The sequence below is a fragment of the Stomoxys calcitrans genome, chromosome 1 (assembly GCF_963082655.1).
Source record: "Stomoxys calcitrans chromosome 1, idStoCalc2.1, whole genome shotgun sequence".
Classification (NCBI taxonomy): Eukaryota; Metazoa; Arthropoda; class Insecta; order Diptera; family Muscidae; genus Stomoxys; species Stomoxys calcitrans.
The window spans coordinates 237,113,794-237,136,522 of record NC_081552.1 but is presented as its reverse complement, the minus strand read 5'-3'; the positions used below and the strand labels follow the sequence as shown (position 1 = coordinate 237,136,522).

At 38.5% G+C, this 22,729-nt stretch overlaps 1 protein-coding gene across 4 annotated transcripts in view; it reads left to right on the top strand.

Moving 5' to 3' along the window:
- Window positions 1-22,729, top strand: part of LOC106091103 (uncharacterized) — a 316,167-nt gene that overhangs the window by 17,659 nt on the left and 275,779 nt on the right. For 3 of the 4 annotated variants that reach the window (XM_059360638.1, XM_059360639.1, XM_059360637.1), the window contains exon 2: window positions 15,353-15,417. The exons of the other annotated variant lie outside the window; for it this stretch is intronic. The gene's annotated coding sequence lies outside the window, so the exon portion shown is untranslated. The remainder of the gene's footprint in view (window positions 1-15,352; window positions 15,418-22,729) is intronic. 4 annotated transcript variants of the gene reach the window in all.

The window sequence follows — 22,729 nt, the reverse complement described above, 5'->3', positions numbered from 1 at the left end:
GACGGACGGACAGACGGACAGACAGACAGACGGACGGACAGACGAACGGACGGACGGAAAGACTGGCGGACGGAGGGACAGATGGACGGACAGACGGACGGACGGACAGACAGACGGACGGACGGACGGACGGACAGGCTGAGGGATGGACGGAGGGACGGACGGATGGACATGGCTAGTTCGACCTAAAATGTCATGACGATCAAAAATATATATACTTTATAGGGTCTTAGGCGAATATTTCGAGGAGTTACAAACAGCATGATGAAATTAGTATACCCCCATCCTATGGTGGAGGGTATTAAAATGGTAAGGCAGCCATGCAAAAACTTCTTCCCAAAGTGGTATCGCACTTGTTCGGAGTCGGCTATAAAAAGGAGGCCCCCTATAATTGAGCTTAAAACTTCCATCGGAAAGCACTCATTGATATGTGAGAAGTTTTTCCCTGTTTCTTAATGGAATGTTTAGGGGCAAATGTGAAATTTGCTCTCCTTATGCCGCTTTATCGTCCTATCTTGTCTCTAGATCTGATCTCACTTTTTCTAAACCTTCTCATCCTTAGTTTTTTCCCCATGGTGGCTTTCCCCTCCTAATGCTGGCAACATTTCTGAGGAACTATGCCATGTAAAACTTCTCTCCAAAGAGGTGTAACACTGCGACACGCCGATCGGACTCGGCTATAAAAAGGAGGCCCCTTACAAATGAGCTTAAACTTGAATCGTACTGCACTCATTGAAAGGTGAGAAGCTTGCCTCTGTTGCTTCCGGACTCGGCTATAAAAAGAAGGCCCCTTACAATTGAGCTTAAAACTTGAATCGGACAGCACTCACTGAAGCGGGAGAAGTTTACCCCTGTTCCCTAATGGAATTTTCAGGGGCAAATGTGCAATTTGCTCTCCTTATATCTTCCTATCTTGTCTCTAGCTATGATCACACTTTTTCTAAACCTTCTCACCTCTAACTTTTTCCCCCTTGGTGTATTACAATGGCCCAAACTTGGGCTCCGAGTGAACTCACCTTTACGTCTTGTCTTTGTCAATGTGTCAGCTTTTGTTTCTGCTTCTGGTTCTTAAATTCCATGTTAATTTGCTTTTCTTTTCAATTTCAAAAAAAAAAAGCCCAGCCAAAAGGTAACGAATACAAACAACCCATATACACAATGTTTCAGAGGCTAACGAACTTTGTTACAATTGGCCCAGGATGTTATTATCCTTTGACATTTTTCACATTTCATTATCATGCCCCCATCAAGAGACCTCCAAGCATTTCTCAACCGATAAAATGTTGTGCGACAAGCAAAAAAGCAGAAAACAAATAAAACCTCCATAACATAATTAAACAAAGCAACCAGCCCAGTAAAGAGTCCCGTTCATATGAGCAAAAAACGCCTGAAATAAAGCATCCATCTTCTATTCGTGTAAATCTTGCCTTAACGGCAACGAGGCTATTTCAACGGTCGTCAATCAAACTGCCAAATGTTTTAAGAACACAAATCTTGCAGAAAAGTGAGACCAACTCCATCGTTACTGTCACCATCATGAACATCACCTTTGGCGGATGCTTACGACATAGCAACCATCATTCATGGCAAAACCGCCCTCAACTCACACATAGACACACCCAACAAATCCCCTCTTGAAAGCAGCATAAGTAAGACCCAAGGACCTGCATTGGTTTTATTTACTCATACAGCTACACGGACATCTTGGGGGGGTACATTTTATCTAAGAGAGTTGCATTGGTGGTAGTGGTGATGGTGGGCTTGTCAATTCCCAAAACTCCATGGCCATACCATGTCAGGAGTTTGAAATAAATCTCTCTCTTTGTGTCTCTTTTTTTATGATTTAAAGTCAAATAAAATGTTAAGTTATAAATTGTGATATTTACTGTATACAACAACAACAACAACAACAATAACAACAAGCATAGATTGTATCCGCATCGCAAGCTGGGCCAAATGGACAGAAGTGACAGTGGTCTGCTGAAAAGGGCTTTAGCATGCAAAGGGGAGTTATGTCCAAGTACTGAGTGGTGGTGGTGGGGGGGGGGCGTCGGGTGAGGGCATGAGTTCTTCTAATACATTTGTAAGACATATTTACTTAGGGATAGAAAATAATTTATCATAGCAACTTTTAACCCTTATCTTTCGACTCGATTTAGCCGCAATGAATCTTAAATCCATGGGGAGAATTTGAAAAATGTCCATAACTATGTTCTTTCATATATTTGAGATCTCTATATTTGTGGGCAAAATGCTTTCCACAGATGAAAGGTCTTTCGGAGTTGACTACGTATCTGGTATACACATTGGGGACAAAGTCTGGGAACGGCCCACCCACTAAACATCCTTCAATAGGACGTTTAGTTCGAGCGGGATAAGATGTGAATTAAAAGAAAGGTCCATGTCAGTAGAGTTTGAATCTTATGTCGGTATAAGGATTCAAGTATCTGGGTTACGTCCTGCCGTTCTGCAGGACATGTAGATCGTGACAATAAAGGTGGCGAAGGCCACCGTAGCGCAGAGGTTAACATGTCCGCCTATGACGCTGAATGCCTGGATTCGAATCCTGGCGAGACCATCAGAAAAATTGTCAGCGGTGGTTTTCCCCTCCTAATGCTGGCAACATTTGTGAGGTACTATGCCATGTCGAACTTATGGTCACTGCAAGCGCATTTCTTGACCAATCTCCCCAAAACTTTGTACATCGCTTTCCTTAACGACTTTAACAATATCTACAAAGCTTGCCCGAAATCGGTGCAGATTTAGATATAACTTCCATTCATATGTTCGTCCGATTTACAGAAATAATGCAATAGAATGGTCATTTGTTAACTGATTCTCTTGAAATTTTGTAGGAGGGATTTTCTCTTGACTTTCGACGTTCCCGGCGATATTCATAGAAATCCGTTCAGATTTGGATATAGCTCCCATATATATGTTCGTCCGATTTACAGTAATAATGCAATAAAATGGTCATTAGTTAACCGATTTCCTTTGAAACTTTGTAGGAGGGATTTTCTCTTCAACGTGCCTAGCGATATTCATAAAAATCGGTTCAGATTTAGATATAGCTCTCAAATATATATATATATATATAAACCGATTTTCACTCCTAGAATCACTGCAAGCGTATTTATTGATAAATCTTGGCAAAATTTTGTACAACGCTTTCCTCAACGACTACCAATACCACTGATTTGCTCGAAATCGGTTCAGGTTGTGATATAGCTCCCATACGTATGGCTTTGGTTAACTGTAGTTATTGCGTATTGAACATATTTGCTCCAAATTTGATATGGATTGTTTAATAACCCATCTGAAAACATCCGCCGACGCACAGTGGGCCAAATGGCAAAAAAATTGGAAATAAGTCTACAACTTTTTATCTGTTGATTTTAGCCATACAAAATGTTCTAGACATTTGTAGAGGAGGACATAGGCTTTCAGAAAAGTGCTGTTGTTGGTCCATATCTTTAATGATGAGCTACAGGGTGTCAAAGTTGACCACTTTTGACTTCTCCAAGCTTCTGGGGGCCATAACTTTTGATCTACTCAACCGATTTACATGATTTAGGACTCTAGAGAAAGAGCTTGACAAGATCTAAAAAACTTATGCATAAAGTACCATGCCATCGTGTACTGTTAAGGAGTTATGAATTGTTTAATTTTAAAATATGAAAATTTGGCCTTGGTTTTTTTCAGTGTTTTTTAAATAACTCCGTCAATTTTAAAGCTATAAACTTCATACTTCACACAAATTATGCCAGCATATGTGTGCATAAAATACAAAAGGAATCACGTGAATATCTTTGGCGGTTTAAAAATGGCATCGTTTTCAATATGAAAAATATTTTTTTTGTCAAAAAATTGCAAAATTTTTCAAAAAAGATACTCCCATTTCCTTTAAGTTTTCGCAAACTTTGGCCGTCAAAGCATTATCATTTCTTTCCATTTTCACAAAGTCGAGGTATTAAGAAAAGTTTTAAGTGCTAATTTGGCTAATTTCGATATCAAACAACACCGTTATCTTAAGACCAAAATGGCCAATTTTTTTACTAAACTTCAAAAGTTTCTCACTGGAAAAAAAGTTCCACGGGGATTTTTTCGCTTTTTTTGAACTTAAATGAAAGCTTAAAATGTTCCCAACATTTTAAGGTATGTCTCGCCATATCCTAGCCATAAATGAGATCGTAGCGATCAAAATACTGAAAAAAGTCAATTTTCAAGTAGTGCTATATTCATTGCTAAAAAACAAGTATTACGTCACATTTTATTGCAAAGATGTTAAATAAACTTTTATTTGGTAACACTTCTTCTACAAAACACAAAAAGAATCATGGAAATATCTCTATTCTATTCCATTTTATGGAACCGGCAATAAAAAAGTCAATTTTTCAAAAAAGTCGAATTTCCCAAATTTTGTTTTTGTTGTCCTAATTGCACATGACACACTATAGCCATATTTAAGCAACATACCTTATCGTAAAGGAAATTTTCATACCTTTCCAACAATGTATAAAACATTTCTCAATTCGGATTCTATCTACTCTAAAATTCATTTACACTTCATTAAACTCTATATAAAAATGTCTATTTGTGAAATGGAACCTTATATGGGGCCTACACTAAAACATTGATAGATTTGCCCAGGGTTTACAATACAAATGTGTTAGAATAAAAAAAGGTCTCCTGCCAAAGTTTAAAAAAATTGGAATAAAAATATGTGTTTTAGAGCGAAAACACTTCGCATCGGCGTGCGTTTATATGTATATTAGCTACTCCCAAAATAAAAAAGCATTTTAGTTTTGTATTATTTGATTTTATTCTCTACCAAATAATCTAAGGTATCAAAATTTAAAAGCTCTTTAATTTGAATGGCATCGGGATCGTCCTTATCTATATCGTCACATATTTTTGGTAGCCATTTAGTTCTGATGCTGTATAGTACCGGATCAGACGATAACAATAAATATTGAAGTAAATCATAATTTTGGTTAAATTTGGTGCTCTTTCGGGTATTGAAAAGCCGGAACTGTTTAACATCTCTATTACGGGATTCCTGAGCTTCTTCTGTAAGTTCTCCTAACGGAAGTATGTTGTATTCCACAATTTCCTTGCCATGATGTAAGACTTTATGTACTGTCGGTGTTAAAGCTTTCCACGAATATAAATCAGATAAAATGTTTTTTGTGTCATTACTATAAGCTTCAAATTTGGTTGAATTTATCATCTTTTTGCTATTGATTACAGCCAAAATCACTTTGAATCGTCTTAGCAAGTGTTCATCAAGACCGGTTATTTTAGATGTCGATACGGGGTCCTCAAAAAACCGCCTTGCCGAGTTGCCATCATTTGTGCTTCCGTATCCGTAAAGAGGTTTATCTATTATAAGTCCCTTTTGTTTAAACTCCAACTGGATTCGATTCTTCTCTTCCTGCCTCATTTTGTGAAGATCTTGGTTGTTTCTAGCAGAGACATCGCGGTTTCCAGGGCTAGTCCGATATTTAAGGTCATACGATAAATGCAAACAATACTCCATGAATCGAATTCTACAGTGCAGGGGCGAAATACCGAAATTGAGCGCATTTTCGTTTACTAAATTTTCATCAGACTTGTCCTCGAATTGCCCATTCTTCTTGCCACAAATATTGCATCTCCAATTGGACATAACGCCAGTTAATGCGTTTGCCACCTTTCCATCGATCATAGTGAGTTGTAGTTGAAACGAAACTTTTATATTTCTTCCCAATTGGTTTATAACAATCATGGGTAATGCAGCAATTTCTTCCTTTATTTCGTTCACCAAAGATCGTGTTGTGTTCCGGTCTTCCTTTGTATACTCAAACCGAATTGGGCGACATAAATATTTTGACCCAGGTGTTCTATTTATCCATATATCTTGAAATGCATTTTCTTTCGATGATGAAGATTGGTCCTTGTACAATCTCATTCTCAATGGTACTAATGATGCCATGAAAATTGATGCGAAGTTGGTATCTATTTCTGTTTGTTGCTTATATTCGGAAAATCCAGATGATCCATCACAACCCCATTTGCTGATCAAAACCACTTCGGAATTATTACATGTGTTCAACTGTTCTTCAGTAAAATTAGAAATAATTCTAACAGCTGTATTTTCAACAAGATCAGCAAGTTTCACTCTTGCTTTTAATTCGTCCACGTATATATTTGATGGCACCATTTTCGTCCTGGTGTTGTACAATTTATGTTTTGAGGGTAAACAACCCCATCCTTTTTCACGAAGAGCCTTCCTCATTGTTGAGTATTTGTTTCTTGAGAGGCCTAGGTTCAAAATCAGGGCCAGTGCATCTTCCTCCGTGAATTCTGTAGTCGATTTTGGAGTTGGAATACTTTCTACCATTCTCTTTACCCTTTTCGGAGATGCTAATGGTAAAACATCGACAATTCGTCCAACATTTTTTGGTTGTGTTTTTAACAATGCTGTTTTGAACGTATCTTTTATTAAATTTGGCGGATGTGCCGCCAATAGTTCCTCTTGTTTTTTCTTTTTGGTTTTCTCCGTAACTTCGTCGTATGCTTTGCTAGGCCGGCCGGGAATCAGCGGTTTAATTTCAATAAGTAGATCCGATTTCAGCCACTTCTCATACATTTTGAAAAACTTGATTTTTGCGAATGAACATTCTGGCAACCTTCTCTCAAATGATTTGTAGAATTTTTCAAGTTTGTCTAAAGCGTCTTTATTTAGCCTTATTCCATATATGTGGTCCAAAGTGTAAACAAGTTCCTTAAATGACTCCGTGTATGATTTGGAATCATTTTTGATGTCCCATACAATTTTCGAAAGAGTGGAATACTTCAGTATGACTTCCATAACTTATAAATGTCCTTTACGCCTCTACAAAATATAATGAAGAAAATTTGGATTTTGTTCAAATATTTATGCAATATATTCACAATTAATGACCCATTTCAGGTATCAGACGCAATCGTAAAAAGGGGTCCAAAGTGCCTCTTTTTACTTACTCTTCTATAATTATTTACCTGGACTCGAATTTGGTTAAAAAAAATGACAATGAATTTTTTATGGGTAGGTTTTTTCACATTCATTGATACGGTGGATTTCCTGGGAATTCGACATAGCGAAACAGGTAACATTTGTCTGCATCAAATCTTAACACAAATATATATATATATATGCAGGTATATTTCTAGGTTACTTTTTATTCAAAAATCATCAGCTTACATTAAAAATAGATGTAGGTACTATACAAACGCACGCCGATGCGAAGTGTTTTCGCTCTAAAACACATATTTTTATTCCAATTTTTTTAAACTTTGGCAGGAGACCTTTTTTTATTCTAACACATTTGTATTGTAAACCCTGGGCAAATCTATCAATGTTTTAGTGTAGGCCCCATATAAGGTTCCATTTCACAAATAGACATTTTTATATAGAGTTTAATGAAGTGTAAATGAATTTTAGAGTAGATAGAATCCGAGTTGAGAAATGTTTTATACATCGTTGGAAAGGTATGAAAATTTCCTTTACGATAAGGTATGTTGCGTAAATATGGCTATAGTGTGTCATGTGCAATTAGGACAACAAAAACAAAATTTGGGAAATTCGACTTTTTTGAAAAATTGACTTTTTTATTGCCGGTTCCATAAAATGGAATAGAATAGAGATATTTCCATGATTCTTTTTGTGTTTTGTAGAAGAAGTGTTACCAAATAAAAGTTTATTTAACATCTTTGCAATAAAATGTGACGTAATACTTGTTTTTTAGCAATGAATATAGCACTACTTGAAAATTGACTTTTTTCAGTATTTTGATCGCTACGATCTCATTTATGGCTAGGATATGGCGAGACATACCTTAAAATGTTGGGAACATTTTAAGCTTTCATTTAAGTTCAAAAAAAGCGAAAAAATCCCCGTGGAACTTTTTTTCCAGTGAGAAACTTTTGAAGTTTAGTAAAAAAATTGGCCATTTTGGTCTTAAGATAACGGTGTTGTTTGATATCGAAATTAGCCAAATTAGCACTTAAAACTTTTCTTAATACCTCGACTTTGTGAAAATGGAAAGAAATGATAATGCTTTGACGGCCAAAGTTTGCGAAAACTTAAAGGAAATGGGAGTATCTTTTTTGAAAAATTTTGCAATTTTTTGACAAAAAAAATATTTTTCATATTGAAAACGATGCCATTTTTAAACCGCCAAAGATATTCACGTGATTCCTTTTGTATTTTATGCACACATATGCTGGCATAATTTGTGTGAAGTATGAAGTTTATAGCTTTAAAATTGACGGAGTTATTTAAAAAACACTGAAAAAAACCAAGGCCAAATTTTCATATTTTAAAATTAAACAATTCATAACTCCTTAACAGTACACGATGGCATGGTACTTTATGCATAAGTTTTTTAGATCTTGTCAAGCTCTTTCTCTAGAGTCCTAAATCATGTAAATCGGTTGAGTAGATCAAAAGTTATGGCCCCCAGAAGCTTGGAGAAGTCAAAAGTGGTCAACTTTGACACCCTGTAGCTCACCCTGTATTAAAGATATGGACCAACAACAGCACTTTTCTGAAAGCCTATGTCCTCCTCTACAAATGTCTAGAACATTTTGTATGGCTAAAATCAACAGATAAAAAGTTGTAGACTTATTTCCAATTTTTTTGCCATTTGGCCCACTGTGCGACGTCCATCAAAATTGTTTCAGAATTGGATATAGCTTCCACATTGTACTTATAGGGTAGGTGTAGGGTATCATACAGTCGGCACCGCCCGACTTTTGCCCTTCCTTACTGGTTTTAACCTGAATTGGAAGATATGGACCTGGACGACATGTGGTTTCAACAGGACGGTATCATAAGCCACACAGCACGCGTTACAGGGGATTAGCTGAAAAGTACTTGAACCCGAGAAATGGCCCAGTCCATTGGCCGCTTCGTTTTTTGCGATTTGAGGCCTCTAGACTATAGCTGTGAGTTGTATACTGAGGCGGCACTCCTTGCCAATGAAGAACTCCATCGAGTCAATCCGGTTCATACAAATGGCTACCATTTGACTGGTGTAATGTTTTTGTATTGCATCCAAGAGTGAAGATATGGAAAGTCCTTTTCCCTCCATTTCCAACTTTTTTTTCTTTTCCATCTCACTATTCCTCCTCTTAGTTCATTATTATAGATTTACAATATTTTCAAATCTCTATGGCAATTCAATTGTCCTATAGACAATTGAGATTTTCAAAATGAATGCCAACAAATGATTGTGTCCTTCGTTGCAAATTTTTATTATTTTCCAAACTATAAACACGAAAAAGAAAATTGATTTCATTCTAAGTACCCAGCATGAATTCCATAAATATGGTTGCCAAACGATTTATCGATTTGTTCCAAGTTAATATGAAAAGAAATTGCATGTACTGTAATCCTCTGTCCTTCGACCTGGAAAAGTATTTGCATTAAATCGAAAATGAGAGAATAACAAATTTTCCTGAAAATCTCATTTGATTATGGACAATGCCAGTCATGGTCAATGCAGTGCTTAGTATTGCACCAAAGATTATTCAAATGCATGATTTCTTGTTGCTGCTGGTGCCCTGTGGTGCTTTCCCCACCACCCCCAAACTTAATATGTGGTCATGTTATGAGATTTTCAAATTTCCTCCTACTATCTTTTCTTCCTTGCATCAGTTTTTTTCTAATGGAGCAAAAAGATTTGTTATGAAAATGCCCTCACATACATGGAGCAAAAAAAAAAAAAGCAAAAAAAAATCAATCAAACCTTGGAGCAAGAAACACAATTTTTCTAAGCTAGAAACTAACCACAAACCACATCCCTCTCAGATACTGATGATGATGATGATGACGATGATGGGGTTGTGGCTATGGCCAAACTCGAGAGGAGATTGGAGAAAAATTGAAATTAATTTCATTTGCAGGGCAAAAACACAAAAACAATGCAGACCGACAAAGCAAGATGTGCATTGTCATGGTGTTATTTGTAAGGCAGCCAGCACCAAGATGAACCTTCGATAGCAATACCAATTGATGTCGACATCAAAGATAAAGAGCTTATGTACGAGTATTTGCATTTAATCGCTCCAGAGAGTATTTGCTGGTTGTATTTGCCAAAGGTCTTACCCTTGGGCTATGCCAGTAGACTTGACTGACCATTGTAGATTTATGATAGTGATGTCAAACCTATGACACCAGCAACAATAGGAGACACATAGTTAAGCCTTAAACAAAAACAACAAGTTACATATGTAATCCACCTTTCATCAAAATCCGGTAAAAATTGCATACCTTATGTCCCATAGCAGTTATATCGAAATATGTTCCGATTTGGACCAAATATTATTAAGTACAGTAGCTACATCATAAAATAAACCGATCTGATATACGAGAAGGATGTCGAAAAGCCTAACATAAGTCACTGTGTCAAATTTCAGCAAAATCGGATAATAAATGTGGCTTTTATGGGCCTAAGACCCTAAATCGGCGGATCGGTCTATATGGCAGCTATATCCAAATCTGGACCGATCAAGGCCAAATTGAAGAAACATGTCAAAGGGCCTAAGACAACTCACTGTCCCAAATTTTAGCAAAATCGGATAATAAATGTTGCTTTTATGGGCCTAAGACCCTAAATCGGAGGATCGGTCTATATGGCAGCTATAACCAAATCTGCACCGATCTAGGCCAAATTGAAGAAATATGTCCAAGGGCCTAAGATAACTCACTGTCCCAAATTTCAACAAAATCGGATAAAAAGTGTGGTTTTATGGGCCTAAGACCCTAAATCGGCGGATCGGTCTATATGGCAGCTATATCCAAATCTGAACCGATCAGGGCCAAATTGAAGAAAGATATCGAGGGGCCTAAGATAACTTACTGTCCCAAATTTTAGCAAAATCGGATAATAAATATGACTTTAATGGGCCTAAGACCCTAAATCGGCGGATCGGTCTATATGGCAGCTATATCCAAATCTGAACCGATCAGGGTCAAATTGCAGAAATATGTCGAAGGGTCTAGCACAACTCCCTATCCCAAATTTTAGCAAAATCGGATAATTAATATGACTTTAATTGGCCTAAGACCCTAAATCGGCGGATCGATCTATATGGCAGCTATATCCAAATCTAGACCTATCTGTGGCATAATGCAGAAGTATGTCAAGGGGCTTAACTCAACTCACTGTCTCAAATTTCGGCGCCATCGGATAATAAATGCGCCTTTTATGGGCCCAAAACCTTAAATCGAGAAATCAGTCTAAATGACAGCTATATCCATATCTGCACCGATCTATACCAAATTGCAGAAATATGTCGAAGGGCCTAACACAACTCACTCTCCTAAATTTCAGCAAAATCGAATAATTAGTGGTGCTTTTATGGGCCTAAGACCCTAAATCGAGAAATCGGTCTATATGGCAGCTATATCAAAATCTGAACCGATCAGGGCCAAATTGAAGAAGGATATCGAAGAGCCTAATTTAACTCACTGTCCCAAATTTCAGCAAAATCGCGTAATAAGTGTGGCTTTTATGGGCATAAGACCCATAATCTGAGGATAGGTCTATATGGCAGCTATAACCAAATCTGGACCGATCCGGGCCAAATTGACTAACAATGTCGATGGGCCTAACACAACTCACTGTCCCAAATTTCAGCAAAATCGGATAATAAGTTTGGCTTTTATGGGCCTAAGACCCTAAATCGGCGAATCGGTCTGTATGGGGGCTATATCAAGATACAGTCCCATATGGCCCACCTTTGAACTTAACCTGCTTATGGACCAAAAAAAATCTGTGCAAAGTTACAGACAGACGGACGAACATGTCTAAATCGTCTTAGATTTTTACGCTGATCAAGAATATATATATGTGTTGCAAACGGAAAGATAAAATTTGGGTCCCAGTACCTGGGGGGCCGCCCCAGCCCCAAAACCCCTTATAATAGGTTTATTTGACGATTATGACAATATGGAACTCAAATGGAAGGTATTCGGGAGTAGATTACGAATATGGCCACGAGGTAGGAATAGGCTTTATAATTTATTGATAACGGAAGGGGACGGACCCTCCACAGTTACCCCAAAAATACCACCCAAAATCAAAAGTGGACCGTTAAGGACAATATGGGTATTAAGTGAAAAGTATGCGGGAGTAGATAATGAAACTGGTATACAAATTCATGTCGAAGTATAGGGGGGTCACCTCACCCCTACAAAAACGCCCAAAACGGGCATATTAGCCAATCACGGACATATGGGACTCGGTTTGTTTGTTGCGTATAGACTGAAAAACGGCAGAACTGATTTTCTCGAAATTTTCGCTTATTTTGTAGGTTGATCTGGATGGAAACATAGGCTATATAATTTTTCGGTATAGGAAGGGGGACGGACCCTCCCCCTTATGCAAAAAAACACAATCCAAAATCAAAAGTGGACCGATCGCGACAATATAGGTATCAAATGAAAGGAATTGGAGAGTAGAATACGAATATGGTATTAAAATTTGAGTCTAAGTACCTATGGGCCGTCCCAACCTCAAAACTCCCCCAAACAGACATATTGGATGTTCATTTCAATATGTGGCTGAAATGAATCTGGCATACAAAATTAGATCGAAGTAAAGGAGATCACGCCACCGCTCAAAGACGCCTTTAGACCCCTTATGACTATATGATACTTGGCTGAACCGATTTTCTTAAAATTTTCATAGGTTCTATACGTTTGTCTGGAAGGAAACATAGGCTATATAATTTTTAGATATCGGGTGGAAGCGGACCCTCCGCCTTACCCCAAAAACGCCACCCATATCAGGAAGTGGTCCGATGGGCACAATAAAGGCATCAAATGAAAGGTATTGGAGACCAGAAAACGAATATCGTTTTTAATATTGGTTGCCCAAAAAGTAATTGCGGATTTTTTAAAAGAAAGTAAATGCATTTATAATAAAACTTTGAATGAACTTTTATCAAATATCCTTTTTTTTATACTTATTTTCTAAAGCAAGCTAAAAGTAACAGCTGATAACTGACAGAAGAAGGAATGCAATTACAGAGTCACAAGCTGTGAAAAGATTTGTCAACGCCGACTATATGAAAAATCCGCAATTACTTTTTGGGCAACCCAATATTTGGGTCCAAGTACCCAACGCCCCCCCCCCCCAATCCGAAAACTCCCCTAAACAGATATATTCAAAGTTCATGTCATTATGGGACTCAAATGAAAAGTATTACACAATAAATTACAAATATGGCATAAAAAACTCAAATAAAAAAGTATAAGGGAGTAGATTACGAATATGGCATTCAAATTTGCGTTCAATTCTAGGTGGCGCTTTTCCTTCTAAAGATACATCAAATGGGTTATTTGACCCATTATGACAATATGGGACTTAAATGAAAGGTATGTGAGAGTACAAAACGAATTTGATATCCAATTTTGGAGCCAAGTGTTTTGGGGTACACCCTAAAGCACCCCCTAAACTGAACTTCATTTCCGTTGGGAATCAATAAGGAATTTTCAGTGCAAAGTGCCGGTGGCGGTCGCCCCAAACCTAAAACACCCCTCCAAACGATTCGCATTAACCGGCCACGGCAATATGGGGCTCAACTTAAAGGGATTTGAAAGTGCAGCACGAATTTGATATCCATGTTTGAGTCGAAAGGTCTGAGGTGCCAGCCCTCCCACAATGAGAACATTATCCTAAGGAAGACCAGGAACCGGAACCGAGAAGGGGCAAATTCTTACACATCAATGAGTGCTTTTCGATTCAAGTCTAAACTCAATGATAAGAGACCTTTTTAGTGCAAAGTGCCGGTGGCCGCCCCAAACCTAAAACACCCCTCCAAACGATTCGCATTTACCGGCCATGGCAATATGGGGCACAACTTAAAGGGATTTGAAAGTGCAGCACGAATTTGATATCCATGTTTGAGTCGAAAGGTCTGAGGTGCCAGCCCTCCCATAATGGGAACATTACCCTAACTCAATGATAAGGGACCTTTTTTATAGCCAAGCCCGTACGGCGTCCCTCAGTGCGACACCTCTTTGTGGAGAATTTTTTACATGACCATGCATGGTATGGTACCTCGCAAATATCGCCAGCACCGCCTTAAATTTTTAACCGAATTTCCGCCAGGGTTAGAACGCAGGCGTTCAGCGGCATAGGTGGACATAGGCTACAGTAGCTCGATATCCACATTCAAGGCGAAGTGACCCAACCCTAAATAGATATTAGAGAGTTAAAGAAGGCGCAGCGGAGCGGACTCTGTCCAGCTAGTATATAACCAAATTCCGATTTTAGATTATCAGAAGGTCAGGTTTATATGCAAAAAATAAAAAAAAATTGTTTAAAAATTGTTTGAATAACGATAAATACCCAATCGTTGGGTATTTACCCGGTAGAAACCCATCTCTACCCATTTCTAAAGCTGGCTATATTTGTGAGGTATCCTGCCATGTTAAAACTTCTCTACCAAGTGGTGTCGCTATGCGTCACGCCGTTCGGACTCGGCATAAAAAAGGAGGTCCCTTAGCATTGAGCTCAAGCTTGATTGATATGGGAAAAGCATCCCCTGTTCCTAAATGGAATGTTCATGGGAAACTTAGTTGTATATCAAGTTATTGACCGACATGGACGGTAGTTGTCATGCCTGTAAGAAGTCGTAGAACAAAATTTTGGAGGTGGTAACCTGCGGACTGATCTATACCATTGCGGACTGATCTATACCATTTACTATCCCAACTGACCCACACTACTAAGTAATATTTGTGCAAAATTTCAAGCGCCTAGCTATACTCCTTCGAAAATAGTGGTGCTTTCGACAGACGGACCGAAGGACAGACATGGCTAAAACGACTAAAATGTCAACACGATGAATAAGTGGGAAGCTTTATCTTAAAGGCATCTGATTTGGACTATTGAGTCACTGGTTTGTGTAGAAATTTGCCTTAGAGTCTCATAAGCCCGGCACCACATTGAGGCCCTCTCTGTTTCTTTTTTGCAAAAAGTTTTCTTTTTTTCTCACAACCTCTTTTCTTTTCACAGTTTTTTCAATTAGTCTTCACATTTTTCAAAGAATTGCATATTTGTTTTCTTTCCATGCCCTCCTCTTTCGATATCTAAGTAAAGTAACTTTTGCTAGCCTTAAGATCAAAGTAAAACATGTTTAAAAGTTATGAAAACAAAAGGAGCAAACTGTTCCCTAAGAAATCAATTGCCACTAGCCTTAGCTTTCATGACTTTGAACAAAAGGGTCTTCCTTTGTAAGTTCAAATGTAAACTACACATATCGAAAACAGAGATCAAAGATGTAAATTTAATAATAGATTATTAATTATTTTTAGGGTTGTGTGCGTGTGTGTGTGTGTTATCAAACCACAAATCTGGGGAAAAAGGACAGGACAAAAGGGTAAGTGGATATGTTGATTGCTTCATTTCGAAGATAACATTCTTCAAACAAAGGTATTTTCATGCAAAAATGTTCTTTTGAAACATATGAAAAAAAAATGCAAAACAAATAAGAGCGTGCTAAGTTCGGTCGGGCCCAATCTTATATACCCTCCACCATGGAACGCATCTGTCGAGTTCCCTGCGCAGTATCTCAAAGATACTGAAGTATCTCAAAGAAAGAATAATGAATGTGAACGGAGGAGGAGGGGCTATATCATGTTATAGTCCGATTCAGGGCTTAAGAAGCAAAATCGGGAGATCGGTTTATATGGGAGCGGTGTCAAGCTATAGATCGATTCAGCCCATAGTGCACACGTATGTTGAAGGCCATGGGAGAAGCCGTTGTTCAAAATCTGTCCAAAAACGGATGAGAATTGCGCTCTATAGAGGCTCAAGAAATCGAGATCCCAGATCGGTTTTTATGGCAGCTATATCAGGGTATAAACCGATGGGCCATACTTCGCATCAATGTTGGAAGTGCTACCAAAACACTATGTGCAAAATTTCAGTCAAATCGGACGAGAATTGCGCCCTCTAGAGACTCAAGAAATCAAGACCCAAGATCCGTTTATATGGCAGCTATATCAGGTTATGGACCGATTTGGACCATACTCCGCACAGTTGTTAGAAGTGATACCAAAACACCATGTGCAAAATTTCAGTCAAATTGGATAAGAATTTCGCCCTCTAGAGGCTCAAGAAATCAAGACCCAAGATCGGTTTATATAGCAGCTATATCAGGTTATGGACCGATTTGAACCATACTTAGCACAATTACTAGAAGTGATATCAAATCACTATGTACAAAATTTCAGCCAAATCGGATGAGAATTGAGCCCTGTAGAGGCTCAAGAAGTCAAGACCCAAGATCGGGTTATAAGGCAGCTATACCAGGTTATGGACTGATTTGAACCATACTCCGCACAGTTGTTGGAAGTGACATCAAAACACTATATGCAAAAGCTCAAGAATTCAAGACCCAAGATCGGTTTATATAGCAGCTATATCAGGTTATGGACCGATATGAACCATACTCCGCACAGTTGTTGGAAGTGACATCAAAACACTATGTGCAAAATTTCAGTCAAATTGAACAAGAATTGCGCCCTCTATAGGCTCAAGAAGACAAGACTCAAGATCGGTTTATATGGCAGCTATACCAGGTTATGGACTGATTTGAACCATACTTAGCACAATTGCTAGAAGTGATATCAAATCACTATGTACAAAATTTCAGTCAAATTGAACAAGAATTGCGCCCTCTATAGGCTCAAGAAGACAAGACCCAAGATCGGTTTATATGGCAGCTATATCAAATCATGGATCGATTTGGCCCATTTACAATCTCAATTGACCTACACAAATAAGAAGTATTTGTGTAAAATTTCAAGCGGCTAACTTTACTACTTCGAAAGTTATCGTGCTTTCGACAGACAGACAGACGGACGGACATGACTAGTTCGACTTAAAATGTCACGACGATCAAGAATATATATACTATATGGGGTCTGAGACGCATATTTCGAGATGTTACAAACAGAATGACGAAATTAGTGTACCCCCATCCTATGGTGGAGGGTACAAAAACATCATCAAAGCTTGCAAATGGCTATTAGACCGTGCACAGTGGGATAGAACCGAAAAAAACTAGTTAAAAATATGACGTGTGAAACCGGGTACAGATTTTTTTTTTTAAAATTTGGAATGGTAAGAGCTGAGGTGTTAGCGAAAAAATGCCAAGGTTCTAGGTTGCTGCGCGATGTTTGGCAGGTCCCTATATTTCCAAAATTTATTGGGACTCCCATTTCCAATTTTCACAATACTAATATAGTATACTATTCTAGTCCTTCCATTTGTAACACCTAAAAATATTCTGTGCCAAAGTAAGGCCCAAATCGGTCTATAACCTGACATAGCTCCCATATAAACCGATCTCGCGATTTGACATCTTGAGCCCTTACAAGCCGCAATTTGTCTCCGATTTGCTTGAAATTTTGCGTATAGTGTTCTATTATGACATCCAACAAATGTATTAAATAGGGTTCGAATCGGTCAAGAACCTGATAAAGCTCCCAAATAAACCGATCTCCCGATTTGACTTTTTGAGCCCCCACAACCCGTAATTTTTGTCCAATGTAGCGAAAATTTTGCACTTATTGTTCTGTTATGACTTTCAATAACTGTGTCCAGTACGGTCCAAATCGGTCAAGAACCTGATATAGCTCCTATATAAACCGATCTCCCGATTTGATTTCTTAAGCCCTTAGAAGCCGCAATTTTTGTCGATTTGGCTGAAATTTTGCATGTAGTGTTATGTTATTACTTCCAACTCCTGTGCCAAGTACCGTTATAATCGGTCTATTACCTGATATAGCTCCCATGTATAAACCGATGTGCCGACTTGACATCTTGAGCCCTTGGAAGCCGCAATTTTCGGCCAAACGGTTAAAAACATGATATAGCTCCCATATAAACCGATCTCCCGATTTGACTTCTTCGGTTCCTAGGTGCTTCAATTTTTTCAGTTTTGACACGCTCTCCTCTACTCTACTCTACTCTACTCTACTCTACTCTACTCTACTCTACTCTACTCTACTCTACTCTACTCTACTCTACTCTACTCTACTCTACTCTACTCTACTCTACTCTACTCTACTCTACTCTACTCTACTCTACTCTACTCTACTCTACTCTACTCTACTCTACTCTACTCTACTCTACTCTACTCTACTCTACTCTACTCTACTCTACTCTACTCTACTCTACTCTACTCTACTCTACTCTACTCTACTCTACTCTACTCTACTCTACTCTACTCTACTCTACTCTACTCTACTCTACTCTACTCTACTCTACTCTACTCTACTCTACTCTACTCTACTCTACTCTACTCTACTCTACTCTACTCTACTCTACTCTACTCTACTCTACTCTACTCTACTCTACTCTACTCTACTCTACTCTACTCTACTCTACTCTACTCTACTCTACTCTACTCTACTCTACTCTACTCTACTCTACTCTACTCTACTCTACTCTACTCTACTCTACTCTACTCTACTCTACTCTACTCTACTCTACTCTACTCTACTCTACTCTACTCTACTCTACTCTACTCTACTCTACTCTACTCTACTCTACTCTACTCTACTCTACTCTACTCTACTCTACTCTACTCTACTCTACTCTACTCTACTCTACTCTACTCTACTCTACTCTACTCTACTCTACTCTACTCTACTCTACTCTACTCTACTCTACTCTACTCTACTCTACTCTACTCTACTCTACTCTACTCTACTCTACTCTACTCTACTCTACTCTACTCTACTCTACTCTACTCTACTCTACTCTACTCTACTCTACTCTACTCTACTCTACTCTACTCTACTCTACTCTACTCTACTCTACTCTACTCTACTCTACTCTACTCTACTCTACTCTACTCTACTCTACTCTACTCTACTCTACTCTACTCTACTCTATTCTAAATGGGCCAAATCGGCCCATGTTTTGATATAGCTGCCATATAAACTGATCTTGGGTCTTGACTTCTTGAGCCTCTAGAGGGCGTAATTCTTGTCCGATTTGGCTGAAATTTTGCATATGTCCGTCCGTCTGTCTGTGGAAAGCACGCTAACTTTCGAAAAAGTAAAGCTAGCTGCTTGAAATTTTGCACAAATACTTTCTATTAGTGTAGGTCGTTTGGAATTGTAAATGGGCCAAATCGGTCCATGGTTTGATATAGCTGCCATATAAACCGATCTTGGGCCTCTAGAGGGCGCAATTCTCGTCCGATTTGACTGAAATTTTGAATGAGGTGTTTTGGTATCATTTCCAACAACTGCGCCATGTTTGGTTCAAATCGGTCCATGTTTTGATGTAGCTGCCATATAAACCGATCTGGGTTCTTGACTTCTTGAGCCTCTAGACGGCGTAATTCTTGTCCGATTTGGCTGAAATTTTGAATGAGGTGTTTTGTTATGACTTCCAATAACTGTGCTAGGTATGGCGCAAATCAGTACATAACCTGATATAGCTGCCACATAAACCGATCTAGGATCCTGACTTCTTGAGCCTCTAGAGGGCGTAATTCTTGTCCGATTTGAGTGAAATTTTTCACGTGTCCGCCCGTCTGTCTGTCGAAAGCACGCTAACTTTCGAAGTAGTAAAGCTAGCCGCTTGAAATTGTGCACAAATACTTTTTATGGGTGTAGGTCGGTTGGGATTGTAAATGGGCCAAATCGGTCCATGTTTTGATATAGCTGCCATATAAACCGATCATGGGTCTTGACTTCTTGAGCCTCTAGAGGGCGCAATTGTCGTCCGATTTGACTGAAATTATGCACGTGGTGTTTTGGTATCACTTTTAATAACTGTGTTAAGTATGATTCAAATCGGTGCATAATCTGGTATAGCTGCCATATAAGCCGATCTGGGATTTTGACAACTTGACCCTCTAGAGGGCGTAATTCTCATCCGATTTGGCTGAAATTTTGCATGAAATGTTTTGTTATGACTTCCAATAGCTGTGCTAAGTGTGGCGAAAATCGGTACATATCCTGATATAGCTGCCATATAAACCGATCTGAGATCTTGATTTATTGAGCCTCTAGAGGGCGTAATTCTCATCCGATTTGCAGAAATTTTGTACAATGGTTTCTCTTATGTTCAATATGGTCGAAATCAATATGGGCGGAATTGATTTAAGGCCACATTCTGTTTGACTCACCTTTTCCTTTCATACCCTCAAAAGTCAATTGTAAAGTTTCAGTATCATTACAATATCGCGCATTTGAACACATATTGAAAAATTCAATTATTTTTATTTTTCACCAGAACAACAAAATTGCCATAAAATCAATTAAAGCAAAAATCGAAAAAAATGGGAAAGCAAATGAAAATAATTTGAAATATTTGCTTGAATTAATTTATCAGATCGATAAATTATGTTTATGTAATTAATATATGCGTTTTGTTTAGATAATCTGCTGAAAAGCGACGACCACACATGTTCGCCTAAGCAACCCCAAAACGCTGTCAAGTGTTCCAGGGCCCCCAAAGGCAACTAGCTGGCAAGCAGACAGGCAAGCTGTCTGTATTTTTTTTTGTCCATGCTGCCAGTGATTTTAATTTATTTTTATTCATCCAAACATCCATGTGTCCATCCATCCGCCAGACTGTTGATATGTCCCCACTGTTTGTTTAGTTGGCATATGTACGGAATGCGATCGATTTGTTGTGGTTGCTACTCCTGGTCACACATTTTTTTTTTCTCTTTGCTAATTTGCTTGCATAATGATAGCAAATTTTTCCAGTTTCATTTCTAGTCTTTGCTTTAATGCTTGATGTAATCGATACTTAAGACTTACCGTTAAATTCAAATCGTGTATGGTAATTTTTCTTATGGTCCATGCTTACCAATCGATTTCTAATGCGAACTAGTTTTGAGTAGGCTTTTTACATAAGGCGCCTGCAGGTGCTTGTCTTAGAGACGAAATTTTTAACACCTGCTTCAAATTAAAATGACCATAATATTAGAATACTGGTCAAATATTTAAGCCCACATGCATTATTAGTTTGTCTTTTAATCTCAATGAGTAATGGTATCGAGTGTTAAGTTCTTATCTAAAATCAAGACAAATTATGAATGTCATAAAAAGCAAGTGAACAAATAAAAGCGTGCTAAGATCGGCCAAACTTTGGTTACGCAACATCTCAGGTATGCGCCTTTTATGGGCCCAAGGCCCTAAACCCAGAGATCGGTCCATATGGCAGCTACATCCAAATCTGTACCTATCCGGGCCAAATTGAAGAAGGATGTCGAGTGGCCTAACACAACTCACTGTTCCAAATTTCGGCGATTTCGGACAATAAATGCGCCTTTTATGGGTCCAAGCTCTTAAATGGGGAGATCGGTCTATATGGCAGCTATATACAAATCTAAACCGATCTCGGCCAATTTGAAGAAAAATGCCGAGTGACCTAACACAAGCCACTATCCCAAATTTCAGTGAAATCGTACAATAAATGCGTACTTTATGCGCCTAAGACCTTAAATCGAGAGATCGGTCTATATGGCATCTAAAGGGTGATTTTTTTGAGGTTAGGATTTTCATGCATTAGTATTTGACAGATCACGTGGGATTTCAGACATGGTGTCAAAGAGAAAGATGCTCAGTATGCTTTGACATTTCATCATGAATAGACTTACTAACGAGCAACGCTTGCAAATCATTGAATTTTATTACCAAAATCAGTGTTCGGTTCGAAATGTGTTCAAATTTTGACAAATTTTGTTCAGCGATGAGGCTCATTTCTGGTTGAATGGCTACGTAAATAAGCAAAATTGCCGCATTTGGAGTGAAGAGCAACCAGAAGCCGTTCAAGAACTGCCCATGCATCCCGAAAAATGCACTGTTTGGTGTGGTTTGTACGCTGGTGGAATCATTGGACCGTATTTTTTCAAAGATGCTGTTGGACGCAACGTTACGGTGAATGAACACATTTCGAACCGAACACTGATTTTGGTAATAAAATTCAATGATTTGCAAGCGTTGCTCGTTAGTAAGTCTATTCATGATGAAATGTCAAAGCATACTGAGCATCTTTCTCTTTGACACCATGTCTGAAATCCCACGTGATCTGTCAAATACTAATGCATGAAAACCCTAACCGCAAAAAAATCACCCTTTATATTCAAATCTGTACCGATGTGGGCCAATCTGTAGAAGAATATCAAGTTGCGTAACACAACTCACTGTCCCAAATTGCGGCGAAATCGGACAATAATTGCGCCATTTAGGGGCCCATGTCCTTAAATGGAGAGATCGGTATATATGGCAGCTATATCCAAATCTGTACCGATCTGGGCCAAATTTTAGAAGAATATCAAGCTGCCTAACACATACCACCATCACAAATTTCAGTGAAATCGGACAATAAATGCGTACTTTATGCGCCTAAGACCTTAAATCGAGAGATCGGTCTATATGGCAGCTATATTCAAATCTGTACCGATCTGGGCCAAATTGTAGAAGAATATCAAGTTGCCTACCACAACTCACTGTCTAATATTTCAGCGAATTTGGACAATAAATGCGCACTTTATGGGCCCAAGACCTTAAATTGGCAGATCGGTATATATCGCAGCTATATCCAAATCTGAATCGATTTGAAGTAAATTGAAAAAAAAAGATGTTGAAGGGCTTAACACAGCTAACTGTCCCAAATTTCAGTGAAATCGGACAATAATTGCGCCATTTAAGCGC